The sequence below is a fragment of the Cervus elaphus genome, chromosome 5 (genome assembly GCF_910594005.1).
Source record: "Cervus elaphus chromosome 5, mCerEla1.1, whole genome shotgun sequence".
NCBI classification, from domain to species: Eukaryota; Metazoa; Chordata; class Mammalia; order Artiodactyla; family Cervidae; genus Cervus; species Cervus elaphus.
In genome coordinates this window covers 8,352,632-8,369,080 of record NC_057819.1, presented here as the reverse complement: position 1 = coordinate 8,369,080, position 16,449 = coordinate 8,352,632, and the positions used below count along the sequence as shown (strand labels likewise).

The following is a 16,449-nucleotide window of genomic DNA, read 5'->3' as shown; positions in this document are numbered from 1 at the left end:
CCCACCTCACAGGGCAGTGGTGAGGACTAAATGCAATAATACACGTAAAGCACTTGGCATGGTGTCAGCACATAATATGTGCTCAGTTAGTACTGGTGCTAAGACATTCATGGAGCGATACAGGTGGGGCTGGGGGGGCCAGAACTCTCTATTTACAAGGGCATTCAGTCCCTGCTCACAGGACCTTACTTCCCCTCAAAGTCTCTCCCAGCGATTTCTAGGGGGCTTCAGACGTACTTCCCTTGGCATTCTAGAAACTGTCCACTTGCATTCTCCTCCTCTGAGCCCTGTGTGGACGTCCCCAGCCACAGGCCATTTAATTTCCCAGGTCCTTCCTCCAGTTCACTCTCTGAGAGGTTACACATCCTTACAAGTTACAGTCTGCACGTCCTTTGTGGTTCCCAAAGCATATTTGGATGGACTGCACAATGTTTCAAAACAATTTGAGCCGACTTCTATAAGCCAGGAGATTTCCTCTGGAAACAAAACGTATTTTCAGATATTTGATATTTTCAAAAACAAAATGAAATCCTAGCACATTGTCTGGAAATGGGTCTGCATTTCTGGTTGGCAGTGAAACTGAGTAGCTGCCAACCTATTGGTGGGGGGGCAGTAGGGAGCAGAGACAGAGTGTCCATTTGTCTCTAGTCCCCAAGGCTGCCTCTGCTAACACCACCTCCAAGTCCACCAGTTCTTGTGACCAGCCTGGCCTCGGCAAGCATTCCTGTCCCCTGATCCATTCCTTTCTGGCCCTGCTGAATGGATCAGGGCTGAGCCCACCGCCCTCTCTCCATGAATTCACTGCCCTGGGGGTCAGCTCCAAAGACCGCTTGCTCAGGCTTTCCTGGCAGTCCAGTGGCTAAGACTCTGAGCTTCCAATGCAGGGGGCACCAGTTGGATCTCTGGTCAGGGATCTAAGATCCTGAGTGCCGTGAGGCATGGCCAAAAAAAAAAAAAAAAAAAAAACCCTGTGACTCCTGCTTTGGAGCCATAACAATGCAGGGAAAAAACCCAAAAAAGACCCCTCATTCCAACTTCTACCCCATACCTTGCCCTTGGAGTACTGACTGCAAAACAGGCACGATTGATTTGCCAAGGACAGCGGATTAATTAGAAATGAAGGCGTGCAGCAGGAGAGCCTCCGAGGCTGTTTTGATCTCTGAAGCCCCTTGAATTTCTCTGCCTTTGTTCTGGCCCCAGATGGGGGACTCCACAGGCAGTGAGGCGCTGCTGCCATGCAGATGGTTTAGTCTTTATGACAACCGTCCACTCATCACCCCGTGTCCATCCGCTTCCCTTCTCTTTCTTCCTGAGATCTCCCCCCACACTCCCGGGGTGTGTGTGGGGTGGTGCTTGGAGGCCGTCATGGAGTTTTGGGGTCTGGGGGACACAGATCCACACCTGGCAGGTGGTGAAGGGGCATTTTGTTCCTTCCCTGAAGTTTGTTCTCACCTCCAGATGATGCCCAGGACTGTCTGTGGTGGAGAAGTGGTGGGGAGAAGCTGAGGGCTGAGAGGTTTCCTTCGGAACCTTGCCACCCGCCTCTGGTTCTCAGTCCTGCAGTGACACAAGGGAGCATTTTGGAAAGGCAGGTTCTTGGGCCCCAGCCCAGATGTGCTGTATAAGAATGAGTTTTAATCAAATCCCGCAGGCAGCTCATGTGACCAGAGCACCTTTCATCTTTACCTGGGCTCTGGGCTTCCCTAGTGTTTCTTTATATATTTATGTATACATATTCAATCTTCCCAACCCAGGGATCAAACCCGCACCTCCTGTAACTTCTGTATTGCAGGCATATTCTTTACCGCTGAGCCACCAGGGCAGCTCTGGGGGGGGGGGGGGTCAGCTCCAAAGACCTCTTGCTCAGGCTTTCCACTTGCTTAGGCTTGTCCACTCACATTCTCCTGCTGTGAGTCCCATGTGGACATCCCCAGGCCGTTTAATTTCCCAGGTGATTCCTCCAGCGGTAAAGAATATGTCTGCAATACAGGACCTGCAGGAGATGCAGGTTTGATCCCTGGGTCGGGAACATCCCCTGGAGAAGGCAATGGCAACCAACTCCAGTATTCTTGCCTGGAGAATCCCATGGACAGAGGCGCCTGGAGGGTTGCAGTTCATAGGGTTGCAAAGAGTTGGACATGACTGAAGCACCTTGGCACACACGCACGCATACACATACTTTATTTATTTGCGTTTGGCTGTGCTGGGTCTTTGTTTTCTCCAGTTGCAGGGAGCAGGGGCTACTCTTCCTTGCAGGGCATGAGCTTCTCACTGCAGTGACCTCTCTTGGTGCAGAGCACAGGCTCTAGGGCACCCAGGCTTTGGTAGTCACGACATGTGGGCTCAATAGCTGCTGTCCCTGGGCTCCAGAGCACAGGCTTGGTAGTGGTGGAGCATGGGTTTAGTTGCTCCATGGCATGTGGGATCTTCCTGGACCGAGGATCGAACCTGTGTCTCCTGCATTGGCAGGTAAAGATTCTTTACCACTGAGCCATAAGGGAAGCCCGTTAGTGATTCTTAAATGATCCGATTCCCATCACCTTCCACCTTGCCCATGGCCTGGCCTGTAGTAGGTGCTCAGTAAATTTCTCTAGGTTTGAATCCTCCATAGGACTGGGTTCCCTCAGTGGTTCTCAGCCTTCGCCACATATTGGACTCCTCTGGGGAGCTTCCCAGGTAGCATAGTGGTGAAGAACCCATCTGCCAATGCAGGAGAAGTAAGAGATGCAGGTTCAATCCCTGGGTCAGAAGATCCCCTGAAGGTGGAAATGGCAACTCGCTCCAGTATTCTTGCCTGGAAAATCCCATGGACAGAGGAGCCTGGTGGGCTACAGTCCAGAGGGTCACAAAGAGTCGGACAGGATTAAGCATGCATGCATGTACACGCAGGGGAGATTTAAACTTTAATGGTCACGAGACAGCCCCCCCCCGCCCCCCCCCCCCCCCGCCACCCGCCCAGGGAGTCTAATTTAACCGACTGGGCATAACTTGATTGTGCCTGGGTGTCTCCTGGGCTTGCACACTTGAAAACGTCCCAGAGTTCCAAGTGCAGCCCTGACTGAGATCCACTATGTTGGTGCCTACGATAAGTTCTCCATGGTCAAAATCACTCTTTCAAATCCCACAGGGAGGCTGGCATCGGAGACCCTCTCAGCATCTCTCAGTTTTTCCTCAGTGTTGGGGTTGGATAGCCGTTTCCCCACTGAAGAACAGATACCCTTGCTGGCTTGCATTTAGGCTCGAGACACGAAACACGTTATCTTTGAATCCAAGGATCACACTTTGGTGGCGGCACTGGGGTGAGATACTCACTTTGGGAGGGGTGTGTGGGCATGAAAGCTCATTCGTGTACATGGACATACCTGCCCTTTCACCCACCCCTCTCTCCTCCCACCTCTTTTAATTTCTGTTCCTGCTTTAGATTGCAACTTGATGGTCACTTCCTCTAGGAAACCTTCCCTGACCACCTATAGGGTAGGCAAGTTCCTTCTGTTACTTGTTTTCGAAGGATAGAGCTCTCTTCTGAGCCCATTTGGCAATTAGGCACTCCGGCAGGTGAGGCTGTGCTTCACGTCTGTCGCCCCCTCCTGGACGGGAGGCTCGCTGCAGCCCTTGGTATTTCCATGGCATATCGCAGAGGCTGGGTAAACACTGCAATGGATGGTTGAATGAATGAGTGAGTGAATGAATAGATGCATTTCCACATACACAGACGGTTGAGGAGCCACAGCTGGGGGAAGGGTTCTTCCTTTCTACACAGCTTCTATGAAGACAAGGTTTATCCAATTACCGTGAGGTATTCGGTCAAACCTGTGGTGTGCAGTGAGGCATAGCTGTGTTTCTTAGGTCTATAATTTTCCAATAATTAGACTTTCAGGCACATAGGTCTAGTGGTTTGAATATGATTCACTTATATCTCTGTTGCTACAGAAACTGCATACGTAAGCCCTCAAAAAACCTGCTTTAATCGTGTTGGGCTACTGTGAATGTGTGCTATTTAGGTAACTTGCAATATACTTTCAGGACAATATAATTACATGGCTGGGTTATTTTTAATTTCATGGGGCACTGTTTCTCAAGCCTCAATCATTTCAATGCCACCTTTTTTATTTTTGCCCTGGTTGTATACCACCTCTATGGTGTCGTGAATTTAATATTTTTCTTTAAATTTACTCATTTAAAAGTGTGATTAAAGGTACTCATTTAAGAAAATCAGTAAATGTAGCTCAAAAGGAAAATTTATATGAGCACAGTAAACAGAAAACCAGTTATCACGTTCCTCAAATGGAAGGTAAGCATAAAATATCCCCAACCCTCTGATAAACAATAAAACAGTTATTACATGTTAACTGGATACTGTTGCCTGCAGGCTCTGAGCCTGAAGCCTGCTCTTTCTTTGTTATGGAAGGAAATTAGCAAGTTTGGGAGAAGATGTTAAAGACAGGTGGACAGCATCAGATGGACGTTTTCTCCTGGGTGTAATTAGAAGGGTTGAAAGAGAATTGGAAAGAATAATTTTCTCATGTTGTGATTCCACACATATTTAGCGTCTCATTCAAATTATAGGGTATTGTTTTATCATGTAGATTCATTTGTACAAATTCATAGCTTGCTCTTATGAAGTCAATAGCTTCAGCATCAAGTTTGTCATAACTGATTTTGTTTTGCTCCAGGTCTTTCTTACAACCTTACCAAGGTTGAGATTGGGTGGATCTTAAGGTGTTTTTGTTCTGCCTGAACAGTAAAGTTAAGAACCACTGACAGATACAGAGACCAGACTTGTGGTTGCTAAGTCTGGGGGACAGGGTGGAGAAGTGATGAGCTGGGATTAGCAGATGCAAATTATTATGTATAGAATGGATAAACAACAAGGTCCTACTGTATAGCAGAAGGAACTACATTCAACATCCTACGATAAACCATCATGGAAAGGAATATTAAAAATGTATACATGTGCGTAATGAAATCACTTCGCTGTACAGCAGAATTTAACATGACATTGTAAATCAAATATACTTCAATTTTAAAAAAAGAACCACTGGTAAATCACAAGTACCTTGGAGGTGTAACTGACCACGGTTGGAACCTTACCACTTGTTTGCTCTGTGACCGTCAGCAAAGCACTTCACTACTCTGGGCCTCAGTTTTCTTAGCTGTGAAATGTGAATGATGGTATCAGCCTCTAAGTGTTGGTGTGTAACACAGTACTGTGTGTGAACCCCCCTCTGGAGCAGGAGAGGGGTCTGTCACTGGTAGTTATGGTTGATCCCGTGTGCCCCGAGAGAGCAGGATAGTACCTATTTTATTCACGGGCACAGCACCAATGCCTGGCACCTGGCTGATGATCAGGAAATAGCCTCACACTTGACCGGATTCAGAGGTGCAGAGGATGGAGATGCAATGCTCTGGAAAGCCTTCTTCCATTAGACAAGTGTCACTCAACGCAGAGATTGCCTTGGCGGGGCAGAATGGCCCTTGAGATTCCTGGGGCAGGGGCTGTGCTAGGCAGTCAATAGGAAGAACTTCCACCTGTTTGTTACAAGGACAGTGCAAAGAAAATAAATACTTCAGATGTGTGACCACAGAATCACAAATCACTGGGACTAGGACCCAGGGGCCTCATTTTACAGAGAGGGAAACTGAGGCCTGGAGAAAGATGATGACTTGTTTGACTGAGGTCATCCAGCCTGTTGGAAGCGGGGCACATCTGCCTCCTGAGGTCCACCCGGCCCAGAGCTCTGTCACTGACATCCTGTCTTGTCCTTAAGCTGTTGCCATGTAGTGATGAGCTTGCTTGTCTGCATTCCCGGAACTTTGCAAAGCCTCTGGTCTCTTTGCTCCTCTGGGAGGAAACCCACATTCTCCACTGGCACCTGCAGAAAGCAAGGCATGCTGGGAGTCTCCACAAGTGCACGTGTCATTCTGCTTGGCCCAGCTGTGGTCCAGGGGTGTCAGTGAGCTCCCATCAGAGAAATGGCTGGGCCAAGTTGTCTTCAGAAAAACACTGCCTGTTGTCTTCCTGCCAGGGTCTTATTGTTGGACTTAAAAAATGTTTATTCTTTAATATTATGCAACATCTACTGTGGATATGGAAAAGGAAAAAAGATGTCAGGAAGCTAAAGAAGGTTGCAATTCCACGACCCAGAGATAACCACTGCTAATATGTTGGCTTTGTTGACAAAGATCCACATAGTCAAAGCTATGGTTTTTCCAGGAGTCATGTATGGATGTGAGAGTTGGACCAGAAAGAAGGCTGAGCACCAAAGAATTGACGCTTTTGAATTGTGCTGGAGAAGACTCTGAAGAGTCCCTTGGACTGCAAGGAGATCAAACCAGTCCATCCTAAAGGAAATCAACCCTGAATATTCATTGGAAGGACTGATGCTGAAGCTGAAGCTCCAATATTTGGCCATCAGATGTGAAGAACTGACTCATTGGAAAAGACCCTGATACTGGGAAAGATTGAAGGCAGGAGGAGAAGGGGATGACAGAGGATGAGATGGAGGGATGGCATCACCGGCTTAATGGACATGAGTTTGAGCAAACTCTGGGAGTTGGTGATGGACATGGGAAGCTGGGAATGCTGCAGTCCATGGGATTGCAAAGAGTTGGAACGACTTAGTGACTGATCAACAATGCACAGAGCTTTATATCTGCTTTATTCCATTTATCATTATGTTATGACCATTTTCGTATGTTACTACATATTTTTTCTTCCTTCCTAGAGCATCAATTTTATTCATGAATGTGGAGAAAATAAGTTTTATATTAAAATTAACATGGCCATATTTTGAAGTGGAAGGCAAAATGTGCTGGAATTTGGTAACTAAGCCACGAGGCTTTGTGGCTTAACCTCTACTCTAGACCCTCAGAGCTAGGCATTCACTCTTCTTTGCCATTTGGTGGGTAGGTCTGAGAAGTATCAGTCTACTATTTCGAGAGTGTTTTTATATAATATTCACCAAGCATCATTTACCTAATAAATATTTACATATTATATAAAAATATGTACTTAATCTGTACTTACATGTATTTATATTATGTATTTATATGCAATATACTCAACATGCCCTGGTGGCTCAGACAGTAAAGAATCTGCCTGCAATGTAGAAGACCAAAGTTTGATCCCTGTGTTGGGAAGATCCCCTGGAAGGGATTGGCTACCCACTCCAGTATTCTTGCCTGGAGAATTCCAATGGACAGAGGAGCCTGGCAGGCTACAGTCCACGGGGGTCACAAAGAGTCAGACATGACTGAACAACTAACCCTTTCACTACTTTTTCAATACATATAAAATAGTTTTGTTGAGATATAATTCATACACCACACAATTCACCCGAAGTGTTTATTTCCGTGACTTTTTCAGTGTGTTCACAAAATTTTGCAGCTATTACTAGAGTCAATTCTAGAACATATTTGTTGCCTCAAAAGGAGGTATACTATGCATTTGCTTTCATTTTCCATTTTACTCCAGTTCCGGACAACCAGTAGTCTACTTTCTGTCTCTAGGTTTGCCTTTTCTTGATATTTCATATCAATGGAACCATTCACTGTGCGGCCCTTCATGTCTGGCTTTCACTCAGCATAATGCTCAATGTTCATGCTCATTGTAGCAGGTACCAGTACCTCATTTTCTTTTTATGGCTGAGTGATTTCTCATTGTACGGAGAGACCACATTTTGTTTATTCTACTTTTTGGATGACAAGTGCTGCTGTGAACATCTGTGTCTAAATTTTTGTGTGGACATAACATTTTCATTTCTCTTGGATGCACACCTAGCAGTGGAATTGCCGGCTCCTATGGTAACCCTGGAAAATCCTATGGGCAGAGGAGCCTGGCAGGCTGCGGTCCATGGGGTCACTAAGTGTCGGACATGACTGAGCAACTTCACTTTCACTTTTCACTTTCACGAATTGGAGAAGGAAATGGCAACCCACTCCAGTGTTCTTGCCTGGAGAATCCCAGGGATGGGGGAGCCTGGCGGGCTGCCGTCTATGGGGCCGCACAGAGTCAGACACGACTGAAGCGACTTAGCAGCAGCAGCGGCTCGGTGACCCTGTTTCTCCTTTTTAGGACCTGAAGAATATTTTCCCAAAGCAGTTGCATCATTTTATGTTCCCATCAGCAGGGTGTGAAGGTTCCTTTTTCTCCACACCCCCTGCAACACTTATTAACAGTCACCTTAGTGGGTGTGAAGTGGTATTTCACTGTGGTTTTGGTTTGTATTTCCCTGATGACTAATGATGTTGATCATCTTCATCTGTGCTTACTGGCCATTTCTATGCCTTCTTTGGAGACATGTCTATTTAAATCACTTGGCCATCTTTAAATTAGGTGATTTTTCCTTTTATACTGAGTTATAAAAGTTCTTTTAATATTCTATATACAAGTCTCTTATCAGATACATGATTTGCAAATATTTTCTTCCATTCTGTAGGCTGTCTTCACTTTCTTGATGCTATCCTTTGAAGAACAAACATTTTTAAATTTTTATGAAGCTTTGAGAATATTTTCAAGACATGATTTTATTTGATTTAATGTTTCATATGAGTATGCTACAATTTGTTTAACTAACACTGACTGTTAAAGTCTTGCATTGCTGGTGTCCATGTCCATCAGGTTGGTGATGCCATCCAACCATCTCATCCTCTCTTGTCCATTCTCTTTGAAGGCAGGAGGAGAAGGGCACAACAGAGGATGAGATGGTTGGATGGCATCACCAACTCAATGGACATGAGTCTGAGCAAGCTCTGGGAGTTGGTGATGGACTGGCAGGGAAGCCTGGCATGCTGTAGTTCATGGGGTCACAAAGAGTCAGACACGACTGAGCGACTGAACTGAACACTGACTGCTGAAGTCTTGCATTGTTTTCTGTTTCTTCGCCATTCTTAACCACGTTTAGCTGTATGTGTCTGGAAAATGAGTCTCCGAGGACAATGCTGATGCCCTTCTTAGGACAAAGCCCTGGAAGGGCAACTACTCTGCCTAAGATTAAGAATGCTTATACGCCACTTACCAGATTGCTTTCCAAAAATGTCCTGGACCCATGTACCCGTCTCTGCTCACCACTCATCCTTGTGGTACATATAAGTGCCCAGTCAATGCATCCTCTGGTAATATTATTTACAAAGTAAACTTCTTTAGTGAATTCAATGAATTTTAAGATGTGTGTTTTTTTAGCTGGTCTGAGGGGAAAAAAATGTTGAGGTTGATCAGAGGCAAGTAAGAAATGGCTAATTAGATTCCCAGACTGTCTTTCAAGAGATGCAGTTCCATTACTTTCGTAGTGCAGACCACACCTGTCTGGGAAGAGAAAGCATCTTCTTTGTGAAGTTCTTTGGGAAGCCCGCTTCAGTGCTGGGAGCAAGAAATGGCGGCTCTGAGAACACTTTGCTGGCCGGCAGTGGGCACCCTTCATTGTCACTCATTGCACATTCTTCTTTGCATCATTATTAATGTACTTCTCCCTTCCTAGAGACAGAAAAAGAATCTGTTCAAGTTATTCCCAAGTTCCAGTTTGGTGGGGTTTGACCATCCAGGAAATCTGATTATCAGGCAGTTTGGCAGCCTGTGGTTTTAAACAGTCTTTCAATGATTGATTCATCCAGTAAACATTTCCAGAGCACCTGTTGTGCAAAGCTATCATACTAGACATTAGGGACAGAGCTATGCATCAGACTTGTGATCTCATGTTTATAACCATTCGAAGTTCTGGAACTCTCTCAAAAATCTGATGAAAATGTTGGACCCCGCCCCCTAAAAAAACCCAGGCACCCACACATAGGATGTTATGTGTTAATGGCCTCCTCAGAGACCATCAGTGGATTTCCTGGCGGGGGTGGGGGGCGCCGGGCATGGAGCCCAAATTCAGAGTCATAGTCATATTCCAGTAAATGAGAGAAAAAATGATGCCTTGTCATGTCTGTGTCATTATCATTATGTGACACCTTGACGCCTGAGTCCTGATCCAGGCTCTCCTTCCTCCGACAGCAGGATTTGGTAGACTTTGCCGTCTGAACACGGGTTCCTAGGTGCTACGCTGGGGCTGTCTGAGGTGCTGCAGTTTAGCAGAAAGTTAGACAGACATGGTCTTGGGTTTCACGGAGCCTGCAAGCTGGGGAGCAACTTCTGTCCTCACCTGACCTGGGCGACCCTGGGGATGCTTGCTGAGCCCCAGCAGGGCATTTGTCCTCCGGCTGTCACCGATAGCGTGTCAGGAAGAAACAAGAGAGACAGAGCTGAGGACAGGACGTGCCTGTGGCGGTCGTGTCAGGATGTTTGGACGTCATGACGTCTGATGGCCTCCAGTCAAGGCAGGCACTGCCGACTGCTGAGTCCAGCCTGGTCCTTTTAGGTGACATCAGAGCCCGTTTAGGGTTTTGGAACCACCTTGCCTCAAACAGTGGAAATTGAAGCCTTTTATCTGTGGGCATGAAACGAAGTCAAGAAGCATGGCCAGCAAGATCCCCCAGATCAGGGAGGTCTGCCAACCCCTTTGTGTGCGGTCTTCTGTACCACACCACCACACCACCTGGGTCCTGTTAAACCGATGAGGAATGGCAGGTCTCCCTGCCTGCCTCCCAAAGGAGTGAAGGCAATCGGATGTGGGAAGTCATCTTTCGGGGGTGAACAAGTCACAGGTTTCCTTTGCTGAATTCCAGATGAGCTCTTGGGCCCTGTTTCTTTCACCCCAACCTCACACAAAAGGAACACAGAACAATTCTGAAGCAGGAGGCAGGCAACCGCTTCACAACAGGCAATAGAGCAACACAGAGAGAAACCTCAGTCACGAAGCCTTGGTGTCCCGCTGTCCTAGGCTGGGACTGTCTGAGACAGGCGGACCCGGGAAAATAAAGGAGGGTGTTGACTTAGACCTGGGCCAGTTCCTCAAATGTTCATGGTCCTGTGATTGTGTTCTTCTCACGGGTCGCAGGCTTTGAGCAACCAATGAAAGTTATGGACCCTCTCTCCGTACGTTATTACCGTGAATAACTTGATGAGGTTTTTGGACCACAGAAACCCAGCCATGGGTTGCTAGGTGATTCCTGGAAAGCAAATCTTACGTACAGTCCACTGAGGGAGATGAAATGTACACATATGGTAATTATAGCTATTAAAGAAGGGAAGAATGATACGAATCAGGCAAACTTTTTCTGAAAGGGTAGGATAGTAAATATTGTAGGCTTTGTGAGCCATTCAGTATCTTGCTGCAACTGCTCAGCTCTGTGGTTGTAGCATTAAAGCGGCCAGAGATGATTTGTAAATAAATGGGCGGGGGTGTGTTCTAATAAAACTTTATTTACAAAAATAGGCAGTGGCCATATTTGGCTATGGGTTATAGTTTTCTGACTTCTGATAATAATGACAGCCAGTGTTTAGGAACACTCACCATAAGCCAAAATCTGAGTATGCTTTATTATATTATTGTTGTTCAGTTGCTCAGGCGTGTCCGACCCAGCGACCCCACGGACTGCAGCACATCAAGCTTTCCTGTCCTTCACCATCTCCCGCAGTTTGCTCAAAGTCATGCCCATTGAATCAGTGAAGCCATCCAACCATCTCTTCCTCTGCCACCCCCTTCTCCTCCTGCCCTCAATCTCTCCCAGCATCAATAATAGAATAAATTATGGGGCTATTATTATCCCTATTTTACAGATGAGAAATCAGTGTTGTAAGTTGCCCAAGGTCTTGGCTGATAATTGATGGAGCTAGATTCTGATTTTATTGCTTTGTTCCTAAGATATGGTCACAAATTTTTTTTATGAAGGATAAGAAGAAGGAGATGATGTTAATAGTAGTAATAATAATAATAAAAATTTACTGAGAGTCTGCTATGTGTCTGCTATGCTAACTTTATTTGGGTTAAGGTAAGTTATCTCTACCACAACTCTCTGTTACTATTATTACCTCTGAGAGGGAACTGAGCCACAGAGAGGTCAAACCACTTGCTTTAGGTCGCACAGCTCGTAAGTGGTAGGGCAGGATCCAAATTCAGGCTATGTTCTCAATCTTCCGTTGCTGTCTCAAAGCCCTCAGCCTGCAGGAATACCCTCTTTCTCATCTGCAAGGATGTGGGCTCTGACCAATTAGGGGGCAGCCCTGAGTCAAGGCTCTGGGTCCCACCGCCCCCCCCACCCCCCCACTAGCCTGTTGCTACCACTTTAGTTCTTGGATCAGAGGTGTTCCTTGGAGAGGGTCCAGGGTAGCTGGGTTTTCCCAACTGGCCAGGAAATATTTTGATATTTACAGAACCAGCTCAGTCATCCAGCTGTGTTCCTACAAGGTGAGCTGTCTGAAGATGCCTGCCTCAGTGCGGCTATGTGGATGCTCACAGAGCAGGAAGCCCGAGTGGTGAGCAGCAACGTCAGGGGCATCTGGGTGCCCGGAGGCCGTGCCAGCTGAAGGGGACCTGCGGCCTGGGGCTCTGAGCATCCCCAGGACCCTCACCCCTCCCTTAGAGGCAGCGGACTGAGTTCTGGGCTTGTCTCTGAGTCAGAGGCCTCTGCAGGAAAATAAACTTTCTGTCCTAAGAGGAGGAGGGAACAGCTCACTTTTTAAAAATAGGAGAGGCAGCCCCGTTGCTATGACGAATTTCTCATGTTTCTCCATGTTTTTAAAAAATTTTTAATTTTTTTTATGACCCACATAAAAAGGTACATACAGCCTTCCTGTCAAATTACATGAAAAAATCTTCATCTTATGCCCAATTTGGGTAAGACTCAAGGGGCTATGGGCCAAGAGAGCTGGTGTTAAGGCCTTTGAAGGTTCTTGGATCTCTGACATTTTGGGGACCCACCCCACATCACTGCAAACCTCAACATGTCCCTACAGATGCCATTATACATATGTGTTTTTAATAAAAAAAAAAAAAACCTGAAAAGGTGTTTAAAAACTAATTCATATATATGGGGCTTAGGAAGAATAAATTCTTTTTTTGTGTTCTTGTGATCTGTGCCTTTCTATTTCTAAACACAAGTGTGGTTGAGTAGCAGTTGACTCACCAATGTATTATAGACATTGAATCAGACACATTAATTTTGAATTTGCAGTTGTCTTTTGATGTTCTGGGGTCGATCTGCTTGTGAGTTCAGGTTTCAGATATCTCTGTAGTCCCTTGCCAAGTTTGTAGATCTCAGGTTCTGGGCCTCTAGTGTGGGACCACGGAGGTAGGCGCCAGAAGTAACTCCGAGGCCTCAGTTTCCCCATATGCAAAATGGGTGTGTTACAGGAAAAGAAGTGCAGAGAGATAGAGGGAGAGAATAAGAAAGCAAATTGGGCAAAATATAAATAATTGGAGACCCTGGGTGAAGGTATTAGGGAGTTCCAACTTTCCCGCATTTTAAAATGATATCTTGAGCATATATTCAGAACACACAAAAACTGTAGCCCCAAAACAACATGCACCCCAATGTTCACTACAGTGCTGTATACAATAACTAAGACAAGGGTGCAAGCTGTCCATCAACAGATGAGTGGATAAAGAAGCTGTGGTATGTTTAGACAATGGGATATTACTCAGCAAGAAAAAGAAGGGAACAATGCCATCTGCAGCCACGGGGATGGACCGAGAGAGTGTCATGGTGAGTGAAGGCAGTCAGGAAGAGATAGACAGACACTCTATGATAGCACTTATATACTGAATCTAAAATGTGACACAAATGAACTTCTCTACGAAACAGAAACAGACCCACAAACAGAGAGAACAGACCTGTGGTTACCAAGGGTGAGAGGGCTGGGGGAGAGATGGGTTGGGAGTTTGTGATTAGCACGTGCAAACTATTGTGCAGAGAATGAATAAGCAGGTCCCACTGTATAACACAGGGAACCATGTTTAATATCCTGCACTAAGCCGTAGTGAAAAGGAATATATATATATATATCTTACTGAATCACTGTCGTACGGCAGAAATTAACACAGCTTACTTCAATAGAATAAAGGGGACTTCCCTAGTGGTCCAGTGGCTAGACTCTGTTTTCCTAATGCAGAGGGCCTGGGTTTGATCCCTGGTCAGGGAACTAAATCCCACCTGCCTCAACTAAAGAGTTCCCATACGGCAACAAAGACTGTAGATCCTGCGTGCTGCAATTAAGACTTGGCGCAGCCAAATAAATAAATACACAAATTTTTAAAATGAAACAAAGAGAGAGAGGAAGCCTAATCTGCCATCTTGTAACAACAGTTTCTGTGGGAATAAACAGAGTGTCTTTGCAGGCCGTGAAGGGTATCATGTCTCTCAGGTACTAGTTTTCCTATATATCAGGCCTTGGATTTCAGAATCCTGTTTAAAAAAAAAAAAAGCAAAAGTTAAAAAACTCACCAAAAGCCTTTTCACTCCAAGGAAGGAAAACTTTTCTGCCATGTTCAGAATGGTGGCCCAAGGTTATAGCTTCTGACGGGGGCGGGGCAGCTCGACTCTGCCTGCTTCTCATCAGAGGGGTGGGCTGTGAGCCCCGACCTCCACCTGGAGCCTGAGGCCTGGCCGGTTGGGAGCCCGTCCTCTCTCAGCCTCCCTGATGCGGCTCCCTGCTGCTAACACCTGAAGCTCACTGAAGCTTGGCCGGGAGGCCTGGGGCCGGGCTGTGCCTGTAGCCGTAGCACCCGAGGAAGGAGAAGAGGCAATGTCCCTAAATCCGTCCAGAGGCCAGGTTCTCCCAGCTCCTCTTCCAGGCTCCCCCCAGCCCCGCCCCAGTGGGCTCCGCCGTCCTGGAAGGCTGCTTCCTCCCCCCTCCTCCTCCCACCCTCCTCCACTTGCTCCCCTTTCTTCCTCTCCCCTCACCCCCTCCTCCCTCCTCCAGCCTCCACCGAAGAGCAAACAGGCTCAGAGGTGAAAGGACTTGCCCACACAGCTCCCAGGGGTGGAGACAGGGATTTCGTCATATCGGGCTAAGTCGCTTCAGTCGTGTCCGACTCTGCGCGACCCCGTGGACTGTAACCCTCCAGGCTCCTCTGTCTGTGGGATTCTCCAGGCAAGAATACTGGAGTGGGTGGCCATGCCCTCCTCAAGGGGAATTTTTCCCCACCCAGGGATCGAACCTGCGTCTCTTACGTCTCCTGCATTGGCAGGCGGGTTCTTTACCACTAGCACCACGTGGGAAGCCCATCATCAAATTGGGTCTGTCTAATCCCAAGGCCTCTGTTCTTAACCACAATTCTGTGAACGGAGAAGGTGACAAGTCCTGGGAGCCGGATTGTATTCTTAATGGAAACGTTTGAGTCAGTGGTTTTTAAGCTGGAGCCAGCCTCAGTATCCCCCGGTGGCTTGTTAAGAGCCTACATTTCGAACAAGTTCCCAGGTAAGGCTGCTGCTGCTGGTCCGGAATCCACGCTTTGAGAACCATTGGTCTCAGTGACAAAGCTTTAGGTGGTGGTGTACAGGGTCCCCCTCACGTGGTGGAAACGTCCTCTCCTTTGGACCAGGGGCTGCTGCTCTGCTGCTAACTGGTGGGTGACCTCAGGCCAGTGCTTTGCTGTCTCTGGATCCAGGGTCCCCCATCTGTACAGCAAAGATTTGGATGAGCAAGGCTGGTAGAGGGTGGAGGAGAGAGGTTTGGAGTCAGGCTGGGTCTGACTTCTGACTCTAAAAAGCTGTGTGATCTTGGGCAAGTGACTTAACCTCTCTGTGCTTCCAGTTATTATCTGTGATGTGACATCATTAAACCAGATAGTTTCTAAGTGTAAATATCACTGAATTAAGGGCTGAGGATGGTGGGGAGAGAAGATGAGGTTCTCAGCCTGGTCAGATGGTGAAGGACATTCTTCCCTACCTGTACAAGCTTTTGGAGGCCTGAGAAGAGGCAGGTGTCCCTTCCTCCCGCCCTCTCCCCCACTTGCTCCCTCCCCCTTCCTTCTTTTTTCTCTCCTGTCTGTCTTTCTTTCCTATGCCTCCTCCTGCCCTTTTACTCTCTGTTATCTTTTCCCTCCCCCTCCCCCCCTTTCTCTTTACCTTTGTTCACAGGTTATTTTTGGCATCAACTTGAATTAGACAGAGTCAATCATGTCTCTGTCGGTGTGACCTGGGCACCCTTGGCATAAGGACTTCCCCTCTGTGGGCCTAGAATCCTCATCTGTAAAATCGGTGCACGTCACTCCCTGCAGCGTTGTTGGAGGTTCACGACAGCCTGGAGACAGCACCCGGCACAGGGCAATGAACACCCTGCATTCATCAGTTAGTCACTGATGAACCAGCTGGCCCTTCAGTGAGTTCTTTAGCTTGGAGGCTAAGGGTGGGGCTCTGGAGCTGAGTGACCTGGCTGGAAGCCCAGCTTTACCACCTACTAGCTGTGTGGCCTTGGGCAAGTGACTTAACCTCTCTGTGTCCCAATTTTCTCATCGGAAAATGGGGGCAGAAATAGTGCTCACTTCAGTTCTTCATGAGGTTTAAGTACCAAGTGCCTAGCATGCTGCCTGGCTGTCAGCTATTTTGATTGTTCACGGCTGACGGTGACGT

The 16,449-nt window shown here is 47.0% G+C and overlaps 1 long non-coding RNA gene across 1 annotated transcript; it reads right to left on the bottom strand.

The window, feature by feature from the left end:
* Positions 1-3,500: 3,500 nt before the first annotated feature.
* LOC122693495 lies at positions 3,501-14,693 on the bottom strand. The gene is made up of 3 exons (XR_006340921.1): positions 14,320-14,693; positions 5,298-5,529; positions 3,501-3,651 (listed from the first exon to the last, which is right to left on the bottom strand). It is a non-coding gene; the product is annotated as an uncharacterized LOC122693495 (long non-coding RNA).
* Positions 14,694-16,449: the final 1,756 nt, after the last annotated feature.